The sequence below is a fragment of the Macrotis lagotis genome, chromosome 3 (assembly GCF_037893015.1).
Source record: "Macrotis lagotis isolate mMagLag1 chromosome 3, bilby.v1.9.chrom.fasta, whole genome shotgun sequence".
NCBI lineage: Eukaryota > Metazoa > Chordata > Mammalia > Peramelemorphia > Peramelidae > Macrotis > Macrotis lagotis.
This window is the reverse complement of record NC_133660.1, coordinates 259,726,290-259,746,148: the sequence shown is the minus strand read 5'-3', so window position 1 is coordinate 259,746,148 and position 19,859 is coordinate 259,726,290. Positions and strand designations below refer to the sequence as shown.

At 37.9% G+C, this 19,859-nt stretch overlaps 1 protein-coding gene across 1 annotated transcript in view; it reads left to right on the top strand.

Annotated features, from left to right (window-relative positions):
* The first annotated feature begins 1,455 nt into the window (after positions 1–1,455).
* SLC1A2 (solute carrier family 1 member 2) overlaps positions 1,456–19,859 on the top strand; it is a 149,274-nt gene continuing 130,870 nt past the window's right edge. The window contains exon 1 of the mRNA XM_074230479.1: positions 1,456–1,632. The gene's annotated coding sequence lies outside the window, so the exon portion shown is untranslated. The remainder of the gene's footprint in view (positions 1,633–19,859) is intronic.

Sequence of the window (19,859 nt, the reverse complement as noted above, 5' to 3'; positions counted from 1 at the left end):
CTTGGACTAGTCAATCAGTGAGAAATACAGAGAAGGCCAGTTGGACTGCAGCATTCCAGGATGTGAAGATAGGCTGGGAAAAGACTGTGAGGGGCAATCGAGGGAGTTTAACTCTTATCCTAGCAATAGGGGGACCTGAAGTTTATTGAGTGGTTATGGACATGGTTAGATCTGGGCTTAAGGAAGATAACAGAAGAGAGCCAATACACAGAGAGATTTATTTCTATTACTCTTTTTCTTCCATTTCCTCTTTACAAAAAAAAAAAATCAATAGGATCCAAGAATCTGTGGGAAAAATGTGGAATTTGAAGTCAGAAGCTAATTAAATTTTTTCTTTATTTACCACCTCTGTGACCTTACTCCAGTCACCAGTTTTCTCTTGGTCTATTTTCTCAATCATAAAATTAAAAGATTGAGAAATTATCATCACTAAGTCATTTAATAAGCCTATATTTAATATGCCACATCCTATGATACAAACTGAGGTAAACCCCACTCCTGCCCTCAAGGAACTTATCATCATCGTCGTCATCGTCATCATCATCATCATCATCATCATCATCATCATCATCATCATCACCACCACCACTAACATATAACCTTTTCAGGATTCCAAAGTGTTTTAGATATATATTATAGCATTGAATCCTCATGACTAACTTTTAAAGAAGGTTCTATTATTTCCCCCATCTTGCAAGTTGAGGACACTGGGGCAAAGAAAAGTCAATAACTTGCCTAAGGTCATAGAACTAAGTTAAGTGTGAAGGCAGTCTTTGAACCATGTCTTCATAACTCTATGGCAACGAGGTGTAGAAATGAAAAGAGTGTCGGTCATACTCATCATCCTCAGTTCAAATTTGGACTCAAATACTTACTAGCAGTGTGATCCTAGACAAGTCACTTCACCCTTTTTGCCTTGGTTTCCTCATATGTAAAAGGAACTGGAGAAGAACATGGTAAAATATTTTAGTATCTCTGCCAAGAAAACCTCAAATGGAGTCGCACAAAGCCAGTCCCAGCTGAAGATGAGTAACTTCACAGCCCCAAGTCACTAAGTGACTGATTCACTAAGCCAGGCTTCCTCAGGTCAAGTCTATCCCCAGATGGGTTTCATGTTTCATCATGGCTCTTCAGGAATCAAGATTGGTTATTACATTGATCTGTGTTCCAACATCTTTCAAAATCGAGATACCTTTAGCCAGAATCCACCAAGGATAATCAAAAAAACAGAAAAACCAGAGGGGAGTGCCTCATGTGGCTCTACAATGCTCCCTTCTGGCCAAAGCTGGGGTGGGTTTTTTTCTGATCCCCAAAGTTCCTGGAAGTTGCAGCCTTAGGGGTTTGAATTGGACACTTCTACTGGCAGCCTTGGTGCTGATTTCCAAGCACTTTGTCTATTTACATTCCAAGTTACCACGAGTTGTTAAATCAACACAAAGGTAACAGAGCACACTAGAGCTCAAGGTGGACACCTGGGAAAACCGGGCAGCAGCCTCGGAGTCTTACTAAAGACAGTCACTGCCTCCTTTGACTGCAAGCAGCTGGTACCAGTGCCTTCTTCCTTGACCTGCTAACACAGTTCACAGAGTCACCAGGGGGGTGCCAACAGGACTTGCTGATTACACAGAGTGGGTATGTCTCATGGAGTCTTCTCTCTTGTAGTATAAACATTCAACTAAGCTAAGGGGGTTCTTGGGAGAACAGTGTGTTTAAAATAAAGGGAAAATGAAGTTGAAAATTTAAAGAATTTCAAAAGAGCCTGAAGGGTCTCAGAGTAAAAAACAAACAAACAAAAAAAAAACCAGGAAAACTCCTTCCCAAATGGCTAACTGGTCACCCCTATTCCAACTTAGCTATTTATTAAATTTGTGGCTCATTACCATGGGGGAAGATGGTAGTCGGATCAAAACACAGGGGATGTCTTAGATTCCTTCTTGTTCTTCTCTCTGCCCCTGCTCTGAAAATGCAATTCGGTTATACTGAAGATAAGGTGCCAAGTTGCTCAGCATATGGAACAACCTACAGTCTTTAATACAGAGGAACACTGGATCTGGAGGTGGGGAGACTTTGCTTTGAGGATGAATTTACCTTAACAGTCACTCAGCCACATGGGGCCAGGAGTCATATTTCTGTTCCCTTAAGCCTAGAAAAGTTCTTGGACATGGTGTGCCCCAGCTTTTCAGATTGGCAATGCCAACTTGGAACTGATCAAATTCTTTGCTGGGAAATGTTGTAGTTTATCTAAGAACTATCTATCAGAAAAGCGGGACATAGATTTGGAGTTGAATGGAAACTCTGTGATCATCCGACTCTGTCATTTGGATGGAAATGGAAACTGAGTCACACAGAGGTTAAATAACTTGCGCAAAGTCACACAAGTAATAAATGGCAAAGCTAGCATTCAAATCCAGGTCCTTTGATTTGAAAATACTAGGTTCTTTCCATTGTGCCATCAAATTATTGTCATAGAGATAGAAGGAACCTGAGAGGGCATCTGGTCATGGGATCATAGATCTAAAGGACTTCATCTAGTCCAACCCCCCTCATTTTACAAATAACAAAACTGAGACTCAGAAGGATTAAAGGACTTTTCCTAATAACTTAGAAGTAGTAAAGCATCAGTGGAGAGATTTGAACTTAGATGTTCTGACTTAAAGTTTCCTTTACCTCCTGGAAGAAAATGTGAGGGAGGGAGTACATGTTTATTAACCACCTACAGTAAAGCAATGTATTATATAAATATCATCTCATTTGAACAATGCCGAGAGATAGGTATTATTAATAGCTGTTATTAATATGCATTTTACAGTTGAGGAAACTAAGACAGAGGTTAAATGACTTACCTAGGATCACACAGCTAGTATCTGAGACCAAATTTGAACTTCAGTTTTCCTCCTCACACTAAATCCATGATCTGCCCACCTCAGACAAGACTTTGACGCTCTAAGTATAAATTTCCTTATTTGTTCAATAAGAATAATAAAAATTATTCTTACTTCACATGGTTGTGTGGATCAAATGAAATATTCATTTACAAAGCATTTTTATCACAACCATCCTGTAAGGTGACTGAAGGATTCTTTTAAAATTGATTTTTATTTTTATTCTGAATTTACAACCAACCATTAAGGTATATTGAGCAAAGAGGACTGGAAATGAAACTGCTTTTTTTTTTTTAATCAATTTGTAACTTTCAAAGCTATCTAGTTTATCTGCCCTTCCTTCTCATCTAGAGTGTATTCTTATTATTCCCATTTTATGTCAGCTATTTGTATTATTTCAATTAAGTTAACTCTTTAGTTTTAGTCTGTGCATCAGGAGCCCTTGAGTTTTTTGTTCTTCATGTGCCTCCATTTCTATTTCTGGCATCCTGAATGCACTGTGTCACAGTAAGCTCTGAGTCAGGGAGATCTCTTGTGTGACCTTGGACAGCTTCTTAGCTTCTTCTTGTCCTAGTTCCCTCAGCTGTATAATAGAGAACATATCTGTTCCAGAGTTGTTGTGAGGATTAAATAAGATGTTTATAAAGTACTCAGTGTACCAAGGTACCTACTTGGTATTTAAAAAAAAATTCTCCTTTCTTTCTTTTTCTTTCATCTTTCTCTTCTTTCTTCTTCATTGTTGTCGTCTTCTTCCTCTTCTTCCATTTCTCCTTCTTATTTTCTTCTCCTCTTTCTTCCTCTTCTTCCTTTTTTCTTTTTCCTCCTCCTCCTCCCCTTCTCCACCTCCTCTGCCTCTTCTTACTTATCATCTTCTCTTCTTCCTCTTCCTCTTTTTTCTCCTTTTCCTTCTTCCTTTTCTTCTTTTTCTTCCTCTTTTTCTTCTTCTTGGAACTTCTGGTATGGAAACTCTCTTTCCACTTGTAAATTCAGTAAGTCATCTGTAGAAAGCTGGCCAGACTACTGGCCAGACCTCTTCCTATTTACTCAGAATGAAATTATTTTCATAAAAATGTCTTCTCTTCATTGCATTATATGCTAACCTGTCAGACTGGTCTCCCATTGTTCTTGCATGAGTGGCTTTTCAAAGAACACTGCTGGCACCCCACAGATGTCCAAAATTACAATGAGAAACTCTTTATGTAGAGCCATAGATGATAAGATTGAGAAGCAGACCTTGGGCCTCCTCCAAGATCATTGGAACAGAGGAATCAGTGCAGGATTGTTCTGAGGTTAATCTCCTAAGGTCTTTAACCTCTCTTTCCACCTTGGAGGTTTTATAAGGTCAGGGATTCAATCATCTTCTCAAACCTGGTGGCTCTCTACCCACCCATCCAATCCCCTGAATGGGGAATGTCATGGGGTTCATGATTCCAACCAATTCCTAGCAGCTGGAGAATTTGAGAAATAAGCTTTAGGTAAGTCCAACAGAAATCTGAGGAGCCTCTGTGTATGCCAAGAGGGCTGTACTTTTCTATAAGCAGGTTGAGCAAGGTGAAAGAAGTTAGTTGCATTTGGAAGGGGTGGGGATGGGAGGAGAATGGGAATTGATTGCATTAGCTTAGTGATACTAAAAATAGTCTACAATTCAATTATTTTTCTAGACATTTGATTTCATTGGTCAGTAATTCTCTATATAGAAACAAACCCCCTTCACATATACAAATGGACACTTACCTGAATCTTACATAATTATTTTAAAGTGTTTCATTTTAATTTTGATTACTTTTCCTAGAAACGACCATTGGTATCAAACCAAGCAAGTATATTTAATAGCAACTTACATTTAAAGTAATTCATATCAGTGCATAAAATATCATAAAAACTTTCAATTCTTCCCACTGAGTTCTCATAAGGATTTTGTTTTTTTATTTCCTCTTTCCTCATGAGATCAGAATTAATGTGTATTACGTTTTCTAATTCTGCCTTTTCCCCTCATTATCGTATTTTTATTATTCATTCTTGTCTATCTTAACTACTTTGTAGAACTATGAGATCAGAGATTTAGAGTCTAGAAGCACAATCCCCTCATTTAGAAACTGAGGCCCAGATGGTGACACATCTAGTGTCTAAGGTAGAATTCAAACTAATGACTTCCTGATTCTTTAGCTTCTAATATTCTAGCATATCAATGTACCACCACCATTTCTTTTTTTGTTGGACATTTCAGTTGCTTCCATTTTTTTTTGCAATTTTTGCTATTGTTTTTTATTTGAGGGGGCAATTTTTGCAAATTTATTTTATATTGAATACCATAAAATATTTTACAATGCTTTACTATAATTTTTAATAATATCATCAGACTAATACTGGAAGTTTCTCATTTATCATCATGGAAGTATTTTATAATTTTAGAGAATTACCTAGAACATTGATGAAGAAAGCTCTTTGTAGATCTAGTGTCAGAGGTTGGACTTCACCCAGTTACTGATTCCAAGACCATCATTCTATTTATTACATCAGTCTGCCTCTAGTGTCCTTTCAAAAATATCCCAAAATCTAAAATGACAGGGATTATCGAATCTCTCTCAATAGATTTAGTCTTGAAAATTTTGGGGGAAACCAATTATTGGTCAAGGTTTTTGTACTTCCCTCCCCTACCCACCTCTAAGTAACTAGGAAGTCAGACAGTTATACCTACAAACTCAATATTTAATAGGAAAATCCTGTGAACTCCTTAGGATAGGGACTTTGATCTTTCTTTTTGTATTCCCAGCACTGAACACAGTTACCTAGCATTTAATATATGTTTGTTGATTAATTGATTTTAACAGTAGCCAGGAATCAACATATCCTTGATCTGCTTCATTTCCATTAGATGATGCTGGGGGATAAATGAGCCTTCTCCCACCAGTAAAGGAAATAAGAATTCTGGCTACTGGTCCCCAATGCATGGATGGTTCCCAGTGATCTGCTCAACACTATTTAGCTGCATTAATATAAAAAACACTTTCTGCTGAAAAAATATAAATGCAAGAGAGATTAGTTTCCAGATCTTACTGAGCTCAAACTCTAATTATAATTTAAATAAAAACAATTTTTAAAATGGGTAGGAAAAATCATGAAACCAGATAAATGACTGCTTTTTCATAGGATCCCAAGACCCATTCCGAAGTTAGCATTTCCATCAAGCTTTATGGTTGGCAAAATCCTTTACATTTGTAATCTCTCTTGATTCTCTCTGATAGCATAACTACTGTGCTGAGGAAGGGGAATAGGGATTTAGGACTGAGATTTCATTGTATCAGAACTTCCCAGTGTGGCAATAGCTCCACCAACTAAGTTCAGAAAATCATCAGTGACTTAGTTGTACAGAGATTGCTGAAGCACCCAGAGACTGTGATTTATCTGGGGTCACCCAACCAGTTTGGATCAGAGGCAGGTTTTGAACTCAGATCCTCTGCCTCCGAAGGTAACTCTCTATCTATTAAACCAGGCAGTCTTTCATAATCCAAATTAAACTTGGAAATTGGAATGTTCCCAAGACCTTTGAATAAAAGAAAATATGCACACAAACAAAAAACATTTACCCAGAATTCTTTTTGGCATATGAACAGTTAAGCACAAGGGATTCCATACATTGTCCACCATTTCATTGATGTTTGTCTCATCTTTATATGTCACAAGACATTGTGAAATGGAGAATGAAAGAAACCTCTTAAAAAATTCAAGCCAAAAAAAAAAAAATTCAAGCCAAGAAAAATCCCAAATTTACTTTGTTTATCATTAAGCAGAAGTTGGATGGCCAATTGTTAGATATAAAGAAGACATTTATGAAGTGACTACTATAAACCAGGCCATGTGCTAAGCATCTTGCAATTATTATCTCATTTGCTTCTCACAATAACAATCCTTTGAGGGATGTGCTATTTTATGCCCATTTTACCAATAGAGAAACTGAGGCATGTAGAGAAGAGATTTTTGTTCATATATGTTTTGAACTAGATGACCTATAATGCCTTTCCCAACTCCAAGATTCTGTGATTCAGGCATCTGGTTAGTTCCTGTCAAAGGTTTTTGAAATTCATAAATCACCATTGGCCAAGTGAGATGGAAATAATGTGAACATAGTAATAGTAATCTTACTATTTAAACTGGATCTTTGAATTTTCTTTGGAGTAGGAGGAGAAGGTGATGTGGTGAAGGGGGAGGTGAAAGAAAGAAAGAAAGAAAGAAAGAAAGAAAGAAAGAAAGAAGAGGTAAAGAGAGAGAAAGGGAGGGAGGGAGGAAGGAAGGAAGGAAGGAAGGAAGGAAGGAAGGAAGGAAGGAAGGAAGGAAGGAAGGAAGGAAGGAAGGAAGGAAGAAAAAGAAAATGAAAGAGAGAGAATCAGAGAGGTGCAGAGTAGGGAAGCAAAGGAAGGGAGAGAAAACAAGGAGACAGACAACACGAGAAATGCACACAAAGAGACAATGAGAGAGGCAGAGAGAGAGGGAGCAAGGCAGAAGAGACGGACAGAGACAGAGAAAGGGAGAGAGAATACTGAAACAGAACAAAGAAGAAAGAAAGGGAGAGAGACAGAGAGAGAGATAGAGAAGGGAGAGAGAAAAAGGGAAGGAAAAGGAGAGAGGAAGAATGATAGAGACAGAGATAAGAGACAGGAGAAAAAAGTGGGAAAGAGAGACGGAGTGAAGAAAAGAAAAAGGAGGAGAAGGAAGAGGAGGACAGAGAGAGAGAGAGAGAGAGAGAGAGACAGAGAGACAGAGAGACAGAGAGACAGAGAGACAGAGGGACAGAGGGACAGACAGAGACAGACAGAGACAGACAGAGACAGAGACAGAGAGACAGAGAGACAGACAGAGACAGAGACAGAGAAAGAGGATAAAGGATATATTGTTGGTAATTAACTGAAGATAAGACTTTTCAAGTTAATGGAAACATTGAAAGTCCAGTTTCTTAGATTTCTATATAAGGCTGTTCAAAATGAATTAAATGAAATCCTCATTTATTTAACAGAGAACAATTCACCCCTGCCCTTGTCTTCCTGGTCATTTTTCAGAAAAGAGAAGGAGCTTCCCTCCTCATTTCAAGGGATCGTAATGAATGGAAAGTTCTCTAAATCATTCACTGTCTCCACTTGTTTCATTCAACTTCTCAGGCAATAGGAATTACCTTGAGCTAAGCCCTTTGCTACTTAGCATAAGACTTTACCTTTATTTAGTTCACTTAAGATTAGGGGCCCTACATCACCTCTCTGAGATGGACATGCTGGAATTGGAATCCTTTTATGATTAGATAAACCTTCAGACTTTGATTATTGGTTTTCATGGGGCCCGTTTGATACAATGTGATCTTGTGTTTGGGTTCCTTTTGGGCCACCTGGCCATCCTCCAGGCAAACTTAGCACCTTGATCCTAGCCTTAAACACCCAGTCAGGTTTTTATTAAATGATCCCCTGACTCATTCCAGATCAGGTTTTCACAGAGAGGACACCCACAATTTCTTCTGCCATATAGGATGTCTTCAATTAGATTTATGTATAAATGAGGAATTGTGAGGAATTTCCATACAGAATCTCCTTGCATCCATGCAGCTCATCAATTGCTCCATTATTTTTCATCTCAGACAGTTTTCTGGGGAGTCATGAGATTTGCATAGGGTCACATTAATTAATTAATTAGAGAGGCAAGACTCGAACTTGGCTCTTTCTGACTTCCAAGAAATATAAGATGCACTAATTTAGAGATATCTCTATTCCCAATGTTCATCAGACTATTTGTGTCTAACCTGTGGTAGACCCTTCAGAAGTTTGTATTGGTCTGATCAGCCACAGTTGGACCTTGAAACTCCAACATGGTGATGTCATTTAGGTTCTCTTCAAGAACAAAGGTCAACTAGATCAGGTCAAAGCATTGTTTTGGTTATTTCACTTTGTTTTTGGTTATTTCTATTAATAGAAAAAAAGAACAAAGGACATTAACCAACCAATCAACCAATCACCCTTCTATTTCAGAATCACATTGCTTTTGGGCCTCAGCAGTAGGTTACTTGAGTATTTTTAGACCCTTTTTATCCAAATGCCTATTGATACTATAGAATTTCATATAAGGAAAGACTTAAGAGATCACCCAGCAGCTTTGATGTTTTACACATGAGAAAGCTCCATTAAACTGTGACTTTCCTGAGGACAGGGACCATTTTTTGTTTTTCTTTGTATCCTCTAGCCTAGCATATAGTAGGAGCTTAACAAGTGCCTATTTATTGGTCAAAGTCTGGAGGGGTAATAAGATCATAGAATCATCTGCCTAGATCTGGAGGGAATCTTAGAGGATATATAGTCATTTTATATCATGAAGTGATTTGCCCAAAGTGACTCAGTTGATTAGTAGGAGAGACCAGAACGGGAACTCAGATTTTCTGACTCCCAGGCCACCCCCACCTCACTATATTTACTGCATATAGTATAGGCTAAAAGAATGAAATCGAGTGCATTTTTTTTTGTTTAAATCACATGGAAAAACCCATGATCCTACTTCAATTTCTAGTGCATGGGAGATGTCACCAGGAGATGATGATGGTGGTGGTGGTGGTGGTGATTTGATGATGATAGTGATGATGATGGTGGTGGTGTTGATAATATGGATGATGCTGGTGGTAGAGGTGATGGTGATGATGATGATGGTGGTGGTGGTGGTGGTGGTGGTGGTGGTGTTGATGATGACTACCTCATATAAAGAACCCTTGATGAAGAGAGCTTCCTAAAAAAAAAAAGTGATTCATGGGCAGGGACCTGAAGGAAAGCAGAGATTTTAAGAGACAATAATGAGGAGAGAAGCCATTCCAGGAAGTGGGGACAGCATCTGCAAAAGCATGTAGGAGATAAGAGTTCCAAGTTTAGGAAGTATGGAGCAGATGCAATTCACTGGAACAGAGAATGGGAGAAGGAGGATATTGAGAAATAAATCTGGAAAGATAGTTTTAGACAGATTGTGAGGGGCTTTAAATACCAAGTGTAAGGACATGCTGTTGAAGGCAACAGACTATTTTTTTAAGTCCTATCCAAATGGGGACAATAAAAGAAAGGAAAAGGAAAGTCAGAAAAGGAATGCAGGAGAGACAAATATTTGGGGATTTTCCCTCTAAAACTTTAAAGCCAAAACAACTTTTGAAAAATCCACTCTGCCTTTTGGGGCTGTGATGTGACAACTTCATTTTCATTTATAAATTATTTTATTTTCTTTTTTAATATGATATGTGATTACAAATCTCAAAATAAATTGTCACCAATAATGTTAAAATTTATAACATGTCTAGCTTAGTGTTTGGTGAAAGCAGGTTTGATATAAGTGCTCCCATCATTATTACTACTACATATTTAGAGCTAAAAGAATCATAAGAGCATAGATTTAGAAATGAAATGGATCTTAGGGACCATTAAGAACAACCTTCTCATTTTTCAAAAGAAGAGACTTCAGGCTAGAGAAGTTAAGTGATCAGTGTAAAGTCATAGAAGTTGATAAATGACAGACTAAGGAAGTGAACCTGGGTCCTCGGGCATAATACAGAGCATTTTGGTGCCCCCCTGATACCCATAAGAACTACAAAATCTTTGTGACTGTCAAATTCACTAACATCCCAAGACTGGGTCACTTCAAGTCAATTCAACAGGCATTCCCAAGGGCAAACCATCAACAAACATTAATTAAATACTTATTTGCCAGACCCTGTGCTAAAATCCTGGACATACAAGGTTGTTGTTGTTCAGTTGTTTCATGTTCCACTCTTTGTGATATCATTTGGGATTTTCTTGGCAAAGATACTGGAGTAGTTTGCCATTTCCTTCTCCAGCTCATTGGACAGATGAGGAAACCGAGGCACACAAGGTTAAGTGATTTACTCAGAGTCACACAATTATTAAGTGTCCAAGATTGATTTGAATCCATAAAGATGAATCTCCCTAATTCTAAACCTATTGTGTGAATTGACTGTCCCCCTTGAGGGGAAGAGGGTTTGTGTTAATAGGCAAGATAATGTGTGTCTACACACACAAAAAGCATATCTAATGTCCATACAGAAGAGATGGAAGGGAAACTGCATGGTGATGGAAGGAGATGGTTGAGCTGAGTCTTGAAGGAATCCTGGGATTTTGAGTCAGAGATGAGAAAGGACAACATTCCAGGTGTGGGAAAGGGCCAATACAAAGGCAAAGAACGGAGTATCATGTGTTAGGACTAATCAAGCAGACAAAATAGACTGGATTTTGCATTGTATGGAGAGCAGTGATGATTAACAAGATAAGCGAGATGAATAGGCTGGGTGTGAAGAGCTGCACATGCTTTTGGTTCTAAAGGTAATAGGGAGCCACTGGAGTTTATTGAACAGGGAATTAATATGGTGATAGTAGGCAAAGACACTTTTGGAGGCATCTTTTGGGGGATTGACTACAGAAAGACCAGTTAAGTTGTTAGTTCAGAAGTCTAAGTGATAGTGGGCAAGGTTCTAAGCTAGGGTGATGGCCAGTCATGTGAATGAAGAGATGGGGAATTGAGGGGGCAGGTAATGTGTCCCATGTCCTAGGCATGTTACTAGACTCTAGAATTAAAAGGACAATTTAAGGAATTCATAATAGTGGTCCAAGTTCATTTGTTTGGTTGGTTTTTTTTGTAAGGCAGTGGGCTTAAGTGACTTGATGCTGGATTTGAACTCCGGTCCTCCTGACTCCAGGGCTGGTACTCTATCCACTGCGCCACCTAGCCACTCCCAAGTTCATTTGTTATAATAATTTGGGACATAAAAATATTCTGTAAGAATCCTAGCAAGCTCTGAGAAGGTAGGACCTGAGAATATGAGCCATACTCTGTACAGTGGTTATCCCCTTAATGAGGCCTTAGAGTTAACAGATCTGGATTCAAATTCCCGTTCTGATCACCTGTTACTTGTGTGACTCTGACCAAGCCAATTAGCTCTTGATCTTCATTTCTTTACTTGTAAAAATGAGATGATTGATCCAATTGTCTTTCAAATCTTAGACCTATGACCAGACCTGCTGGCCAGCATTTATAGAGTGGTTTATATGTTGCCTTGTTTTGTCTTCCCAATAACCCTGGGAGATAAGTGCTACTATTATTCTCATTTACAGAAGAAGAAATTGAGACTGAGAGTTTATGTGACTTGCTTAGAGGCACATAACTAATAAAAATTCTGAGGCAGGATTTGAACTTAGGTTTCAAGGAAATATTCTTATCCACTGTTCCACCAAGCATAAATAAAAAATTGAAGACCATCAAGAATGAAAGTATTAGTAACAGAATGACCTCATCAAGATACTGATTTAGAGGGAATACTAGGGTTTTCCCCTTGATTTTCCAAACTGCTGGCTCTGGATGTATACAGAAGCCAGGCATCCTTTGCCCCATTGCCTGACTGGAACACATGGAGGAGCTGCAATCCCATTTTCCTCCAGGCTGCACCAGATGTAAAATGACCTGGGAGAGCTGGGCTCTGGCCACTGACTCTGGCTCAGAAGACTCGATGGCTTCTTCCTGTGCCTTTGGGCATCAACAAGTCCCGGTAACCCTTCTCAAATCCAGTTTTGCTCATTCCCACAAAGAAACGACTCTTATAAAGGTCCTCTCTGCATTGGGAAACTGAATTTCAAATGTCATTCAGATTTTTTTTCCCCATGCCCCTAACATTTAATAATGCAAACCATAGGAATGATGCCAATAACAACAAGAATAGCATTTACATAAGATTGAGGTTTGCAAAGTGTCTTACCTGTCATCTCAAAAACAAATAAACTCATAGACCAGCTCCTTGCAACCCATCATCCGCCTAGCAAGCAGGTGAGAAATCAATCATAATTGAAAAAAAATCAGCATCTTCCTTAGCTTTTGCCAACTAGGAAACATCTCTATCTTTCTCCTGGGAAAATTTGCATTTTGCCTTCATCTGATGCCAAGGAGCAGAAGGAAATAAAAAAATGAAAGAATTCATGCTGAAAATAAGAAGCAATTCCCTTTAAAAATGCTGTTTGCTTCTACACAAGGGATCAAGGAAATCATAAGTGTGGGGGGATTCCCAGGGTGAGCATTTCCTCCCCTAACATGAAGTATTTTCGGCAACACAGATGACAAACTGCTGAATCCAAGGAATTAGACTGACTGCTCAGAGAAAAAAATCTTATCCTGGGGTCTAAGAATTTTTTAAAAAGAATATTTTGACCAGGTATAGCTCAGTATATTTGGGCTCCTTCATTATCCCATGAATTTTATTTTATATCTTTAAAATCATGATTCTGAGAAGGGATCCATAGTCTTCAACAAATTGACTAAAGGGTCCACAATGGGAAAAAATAAGTAAGAGCCCCTGGCTTAGGGTTAAATGACTTATCCAGGCTTAAGCCACTAGGAAATATAAGAGGTAGAATTTCAACATAGACCATCTGGATTTCAATCCTTGCATTGAATCTATGATACAATAAGGCCTCAAAGCTAGATTATTTTAATTCTTCCTCTTTTTATTCAGGAACCAGCTTATAGGAGTTTATGTGAGTAATCAGTTGCATGGAGTTTTCTTCCAAAACCTTCAAGATGTTTCCTTCCTCCTTCTCCTTCCTGTCACCTGCAAGGCTCTTTCAGCCTGGGCTTTAGACTGACTCTCAACGTCCAAACCATCCAGGCAGGTTTGATCTGGCCCTATATAGCAGAGGAAACTTAAAGAATGAAGGTGGAAATGCTCATTGAATGAAGTAGACAGTTGATCATCCAAGGGGTTGCAAGGGAGAGAGAGAGGATCTGAGGGAAAGAGACCAGAGAATGGAATAAAACCATTACATTCGTGTAGAAAAGATAAAGATCTGTTAACTAGATAATTACATAATTAGATGAGAACTGGTTGAGTGGTTGGACTCAAAGAACATTCATTAATGATTCAGCATTAGCTTAGAAGATGGTCTCCAGTAGAGAAATTCAGGGAACTGTGATTAATCCTTACATGTGATACATTTTTTCAATGATTTTGACAAAGAATAACATCCTTAGTAATACAAGACCTGAGTTGGAATCTGACTTCAGACACTTGCCAGTTATGTGACCCTGGAAAAGCCACTTACCCTCTCTCAACCTCAGTTTCCTCATCTGTAAAATGAGAATGATAAATGGCGCCTAACTCCTAGGGTTGTTGCAAGGATAAAATGATATGATAATTGTAAAATATTTTGCAAAATGTAAAGTGGTCTACAAATACTATCATTGTCACCTTCATTATCATTATATTTGCAAGTAAAGACAATGCTGAGAGGACCTGAGTTCAAATATGATCTCATTCACTTATTAGTTGTGTGACCCTGGGCAAATTGCCTCCAAAAATATTTGAAGAATAATATCTCATATTTCCTATTGCTTTAAGGGGACTGTCTTGAAGACAACCAGATGCTGTTATTCCCTTCTTTATGAATAAAGAAAAACAGAGAAGTTAAGAGATTTATCCAGGATAATATAGTTAATTGCCATTAGAGGCAAGACTCAATCCAGTTCTCTCCTGACTTCAGTTCCAACCCTCTTAACACTACACCACCTCTCCTTCTAATTAAAAAATCTATTTGTGGATAAGATTTAGTCTTAGAAGAACTTGAAGGGTCAATAGCATAATGTAAAAAAGAAAAAAATATATGGGGAAGCAGCAGGCACAGGACTAAAGCACTCTGGAAACATGTCGAAGTCTCTAATTTGTTCATCCTTTTTTCTTCTTTCTGAGATTCCTGTTGGTTCCATGTCTGTCTCCATCCTTTCTACCAGTCATCCAATAAGAAGAGACTGTCAGTGAATGCACAGGGACAGAGTGGCATGGCAAATCAGATAGCCTGCTCTGATGTGTCCACATGAGAAAATTATTAAGGAGAATAAGAGGGTAGATGAGCGAACAAAGTCATTGCACAATTATGAAATAACTTTGGGGCTAAGGATCCAAAGTCAAGACTAGGTGGGGGACCCAGCCTACAACCCCAAATATTTATCAAACAGATACCATACTATTCCCTTGGAATACAAGAAAAGCACAAAATAGTCTCTAACTTCAAGGAATTCACATTTTAATGGGGAAGAAGGTTTTATAAATAACTATACATACAAGATAGATGATAGATGTGTACATATATCTATATGTCTATTTCCCACATATATAAAACTATAATTCATGAGTATTCTATAATATATAAATACATAAGTAAATATATAATATATAAAATACCTAAGTGTGTGAATATTAGATGATAGGTAACTGTGAAGGGACTGACTGAGATTAGGAGGGAGATGAAGAACTCATTTGATGATCACAACAACCCTGGGAGAGAAATATAATATATTATCCCTATTTTATAGTTGAGGAACCTGAGGCAGAGGTTAAATGATTTGCCTGCAATTACACAGCTAATTATTGTCTAAGGTCCAATTTGAACTCAGATCTTCCTGACCCTAGGCACAGCAATCTTTCTATTGTACCATCTAGGTGCTTTCTTTTTTTTTTTTTCTTTTTTTTTAGGCTTTTTTTGAAAGGCAAATGGGGTTAAGTGGCTTGCCCAAGGCCACACAGCTAGGTAATTATTAAGTGTCTGAGACTGAATTTGAACCCAGGTACTCCTGACTCCAAGGCCAGTGCTTTATCCACTGCGCCACCTAGCCGCCCTTCATCTACGTGCTTTCAAAGGTGAAGGAGTCAACCTGCATGTTGACAGTTTTCCAACCCAGTTCATCAAGTGATATTAAATTTATCAAAGAAGAAAATTATATCCCATTAGCAAAAGGAAGGATTTAAATCATAGAACTGTAACTTGGGTCTCTACTTCCCCATTAAAATCTTTAGAAGTCTTGTCATTGATGACAATCAGTCGTGGCTCATTTCCCTGAGATTCTTGAAGCTGATTCACCTTATAGCTGCAACAGGGGAAGGCAACTGGGGCTTTTCTATAGAAACTGAATTTGGTGTCTAATTTCTAAGAATAAGTCATTAAAATAGAAAGTCACCAGATGGTGGCAGTCCAACCCCACCCTGCATCTCCTACCCCAGGGATCACCCCACTCAGAAGAGACCTCTGGATATCCCGGGATCTCTATGGGCCTCTCCAGAAGCAAATTTTGCTAGTCAAGTTAGGGCTTATATTCATATCATGTATAATACCATCTTCTTAAGGTCTCTGGAGCAGAGGCTACAAGGCTCCCTAAACAAAAGACAAAATCAAAATAACTGGAGCTATCATCTAATTCAAATGACATGAATTAAAAAATGACAGCCTACCACTTTGATCTCAAGTGTCTCTTGCCAGTTTTTTATCCCCAGAGCTTAGAACAGTGTCTGGTATACAGTAGGGCTTAATATATGTTTACTGTTTGACTAATTGAATTCTAGGCAGATATGACTTTGCAATTTGAATATGAGTGTATATTATTTCCTCAGGGTACGAAACTTTCATTGTGAGAACTCTGGTTAGTAGCTCAGATGACCAGGGGTGCCGTCTTGACTTAGCTAATGAGTCCTAGGGAGTTGCTTATGGCCCCTAGAGGTGATGACTGGTAGTTGCCCAGGGTCACACAGCTAATGATAGAAGGGTTACTAATTCCAAGCCTGGCACCTATCTTGTCATGCAATTAACTCAACTAATTTTATTAATTTTCTTTTTCAGCCTGCATGTAGACATAGTGACAGACCAGAATTTGAGGAGAGAAGGGGGTGTGGATCATACACAAGTTGAAGAGTGATTTTTCAGGCTGTTCCCTTACCTCCTACCCTCCTCTTGCTTTTTCCTAGATAGAAATCTACTTCCAACACATTCTGGGATTTCAATAATCACTAACTTTCAACAAACATTTATTGGCTAATAGTTTGCCTAATTAGAAAATGGGTGTATTTTGTTAACCAAGGGCAAAACTCTCCAACAAAGCTTTCCAAATTCTGAAATAAATTACACTATTGAAGTGTTACACATTGGGATTATTTGCTGAAATGGATTCAGGAAGAAAGCAGATAAAATCAAACAATATGATCTTTTGTCCCTTTCCTTCCAGAAGGTTGTAGTATGCAGCTATAAGGAAGAATGAAAGGCAGCTTCTTCCAGTTCTTTCACATATTAATAGTAACTTTTAATGACTTACAGACTTCATATTTTAAGTTATTTCTCCATTCACTCATAGCACATAGTCAACACACACCCTCTATCAGGAATGCAATATTCCTATGAAAATGGTCCAGACACATCTATTTTTTTCCTCCTTTTTTATAAATGAATAGGGCTTTCAGATGTTTCTATGGCAACTTTACAATGTCACTTTGGTGATTCAAAGTGAATTATTAATGGGTTTCATCAACTTTATATTCAGTAAACACACCCACTGTTCTCCAGGGGTCTACAGGGCTCCAGTGGCAAGGAATAGCTTGTCCCTGTGAGAACTGTCTTGCTCTGTGAGAAATGAATGAGTGAGTGGACCACTGACCAGAATCCCAAAGAGACCCCACCCTTCAATTCACTAATAGTTTTTACTAGGTAGTTTTCCTACCTTTCAATGAAAGTGCCTCTTTCAATGCAATTCAAAGCTTCATTGACCCAGAGCTTAAAGGGACCTCAGAAATATCTAGTCCAAAATCTTTATTTTATAGAAGGGGGAAACTGAGTCTTAGGGAGTCTCATATAATAAGAGCTGGAAGTGACCCCAGAAGTATTCTAGAACACTCCTCCATTGTACAGATGAGAAAACTGAAGACCAGAAAAGTCATTTGCTCAGGGTCAAAGAATCTGGATTTGAATCCAAGGCTAACTTCCCTGGGTCTCATTTACTTTTTTTTAAAGGAAAGGGCTGCAGTAGATGATTCTAAATTCCTTCCCAACATTAATCTTGGGATATGATATATCATGGGACTTCAAAACCCAGAATATTCCTGATCACTGTTGTTGCTGCCCCAGAAAGCAACAACAAAAATAGAGTTGTTCATTGAAACATTACCCCGCCAATCTTCTATAGTCAACCCACTCATATGTGTGTATATGTGTGTGTGTGTGTGTGTATAAAATATAGTTCATGGCTCACAGGTTCAAAAATATGTATATATTTCAAATATTTGAATTTATATATATATAAATTTGCATCTAAATATAGTTTTGCATGGATAAATACATGTATATATTTATATACAGAAATTATATCTGAACATATGAATAAATTTGGGGACAATTAACAAGTACCAGGGCCTGTAGTTAGAAAGATTCACCTTCCTGAATTCAAGTATGCCTTCAGACTAACTGAAATCCTGGGCAAATCACTTAATCCTATTTCCCTCAGTTTCCTAATCTGTCAAATGAGTCAGAGAAAGAAATAGTAAAGTGCTTTAGTAACTTTGCCAAGAAAACCCCAAATGGGTTCAAGAGTTGGACATGAAAAACAATGGCAACAGCACAAATTAATTTATACTTTATAAATTTATACTTTATGCATTTTGTTTCAAATTAAGTAAACGTGCTGTTTATTTTTATCATTACATCATTATTTTTATCACTTAAAATCATTTTCAATATCATTTTTAACAGTGAGAGTGATTTGGCAACAAACTATAATCTATGTCTGGTCCATTCATCGCTCTCCATTTTCCTTTTTTTTTTGAGGAAAAAAATTTATTTTTATTTTTGAAAGCATTATCTGATTTAAGTCACCAGGGGTCACTCTTCCCAACCACCTGACCCTTCCCAGAGCTAGGGGCCAACAGGATGACAATACCACGCTCACCTTGGTTGCCATGCTTTCTACCCAACAGCAGAGGGTGCCAATCACTCAACCTATGGCTCATTGCCTACTAAATAAAAATAAATTTCTAATTCTGACCTTCAAGACACTCTACAATCTAATTAAAAATTTAGAGCTGGAAGGGAATCCCAGTGATCACCTTGTCTCAGTCCCTCATTTTGATGAGTTGGGAATGGGAGCAACATTAAGTGATTTCTTAAGGATACTCCAAAAACAAATGTGTCATCAAAATCTAATATTCTTATTGTTCCCATTCCATTTAATTCTAACAACTTTATTTGGGCTCACCCAAGGTCCAACTCAGACACCACCTCTCCATCACCAGAGTTTTTATCTCCCTCCTCAAAGCATAAAGAAACAGAAGTACCAGTTCTTGTGACTATAGCTATTTCCTTATTCTTCTTCATTAGACTGGAAGTACATTAACAGCAAGGTTCCTATTATGTCTTCAGAAAGGAGAGAATTGATGGGAGATGGAAATCCAAAGTGATTTTTTTTAGGAGATTCTGAGACACTCAGCAAAGCTGTATTATCTCCACATTTTCCATAGGAGTTGATATGTCATTTATTTCCTTTAAGATATTAGTGTTTAAAATGTCACCCCCAAATTAACATCTGTTTCTTTGCTTTCTGAAAAGAATTTTTTTAGCTAAAACCATTCTTGGCAGCCCTGAATTTAATTGAAATATGGATATTAGGGTGTGAGAGTGTATGTTTGAAGTCATTCCAAGGCCTCTTCCTTTTTCTACCACGCCCAAAACTGACCCTAAAATCATTAGGACATATGAAGGAAGGCATATGAAGTCATTCCAAAAAATAAGGGATTCCTGGAAAGGGGTTGCAGGTGGTTGGAGGCAGGAGTGGAGTGGGGAGGAGGTACATTTGTACAAAACAAAATTAAAATTGTCTAAAAAGTCATGGGCAAGATTTTCAATTTCCTTTTTTTTTTCTTTGCCTCTACTGTCTTAAATGATCTTGGAAGGAAGACAATGATTCTAAAAGCCAGAAATGAAGAGGGAGGGTATTCTTGACTCCAATTTTCATTTCTATAATTATGTCACATTATTCGTTTTCATGCATTCTGTGATCCAATCAATGTAGTCTTATTGTTGTATCCTGAATTGAATAATCTATCTCTGGACCTATAAGAAATGTAATTTGCTCCCTCTTCTTTCATCTCTTAGAATCTCTAAC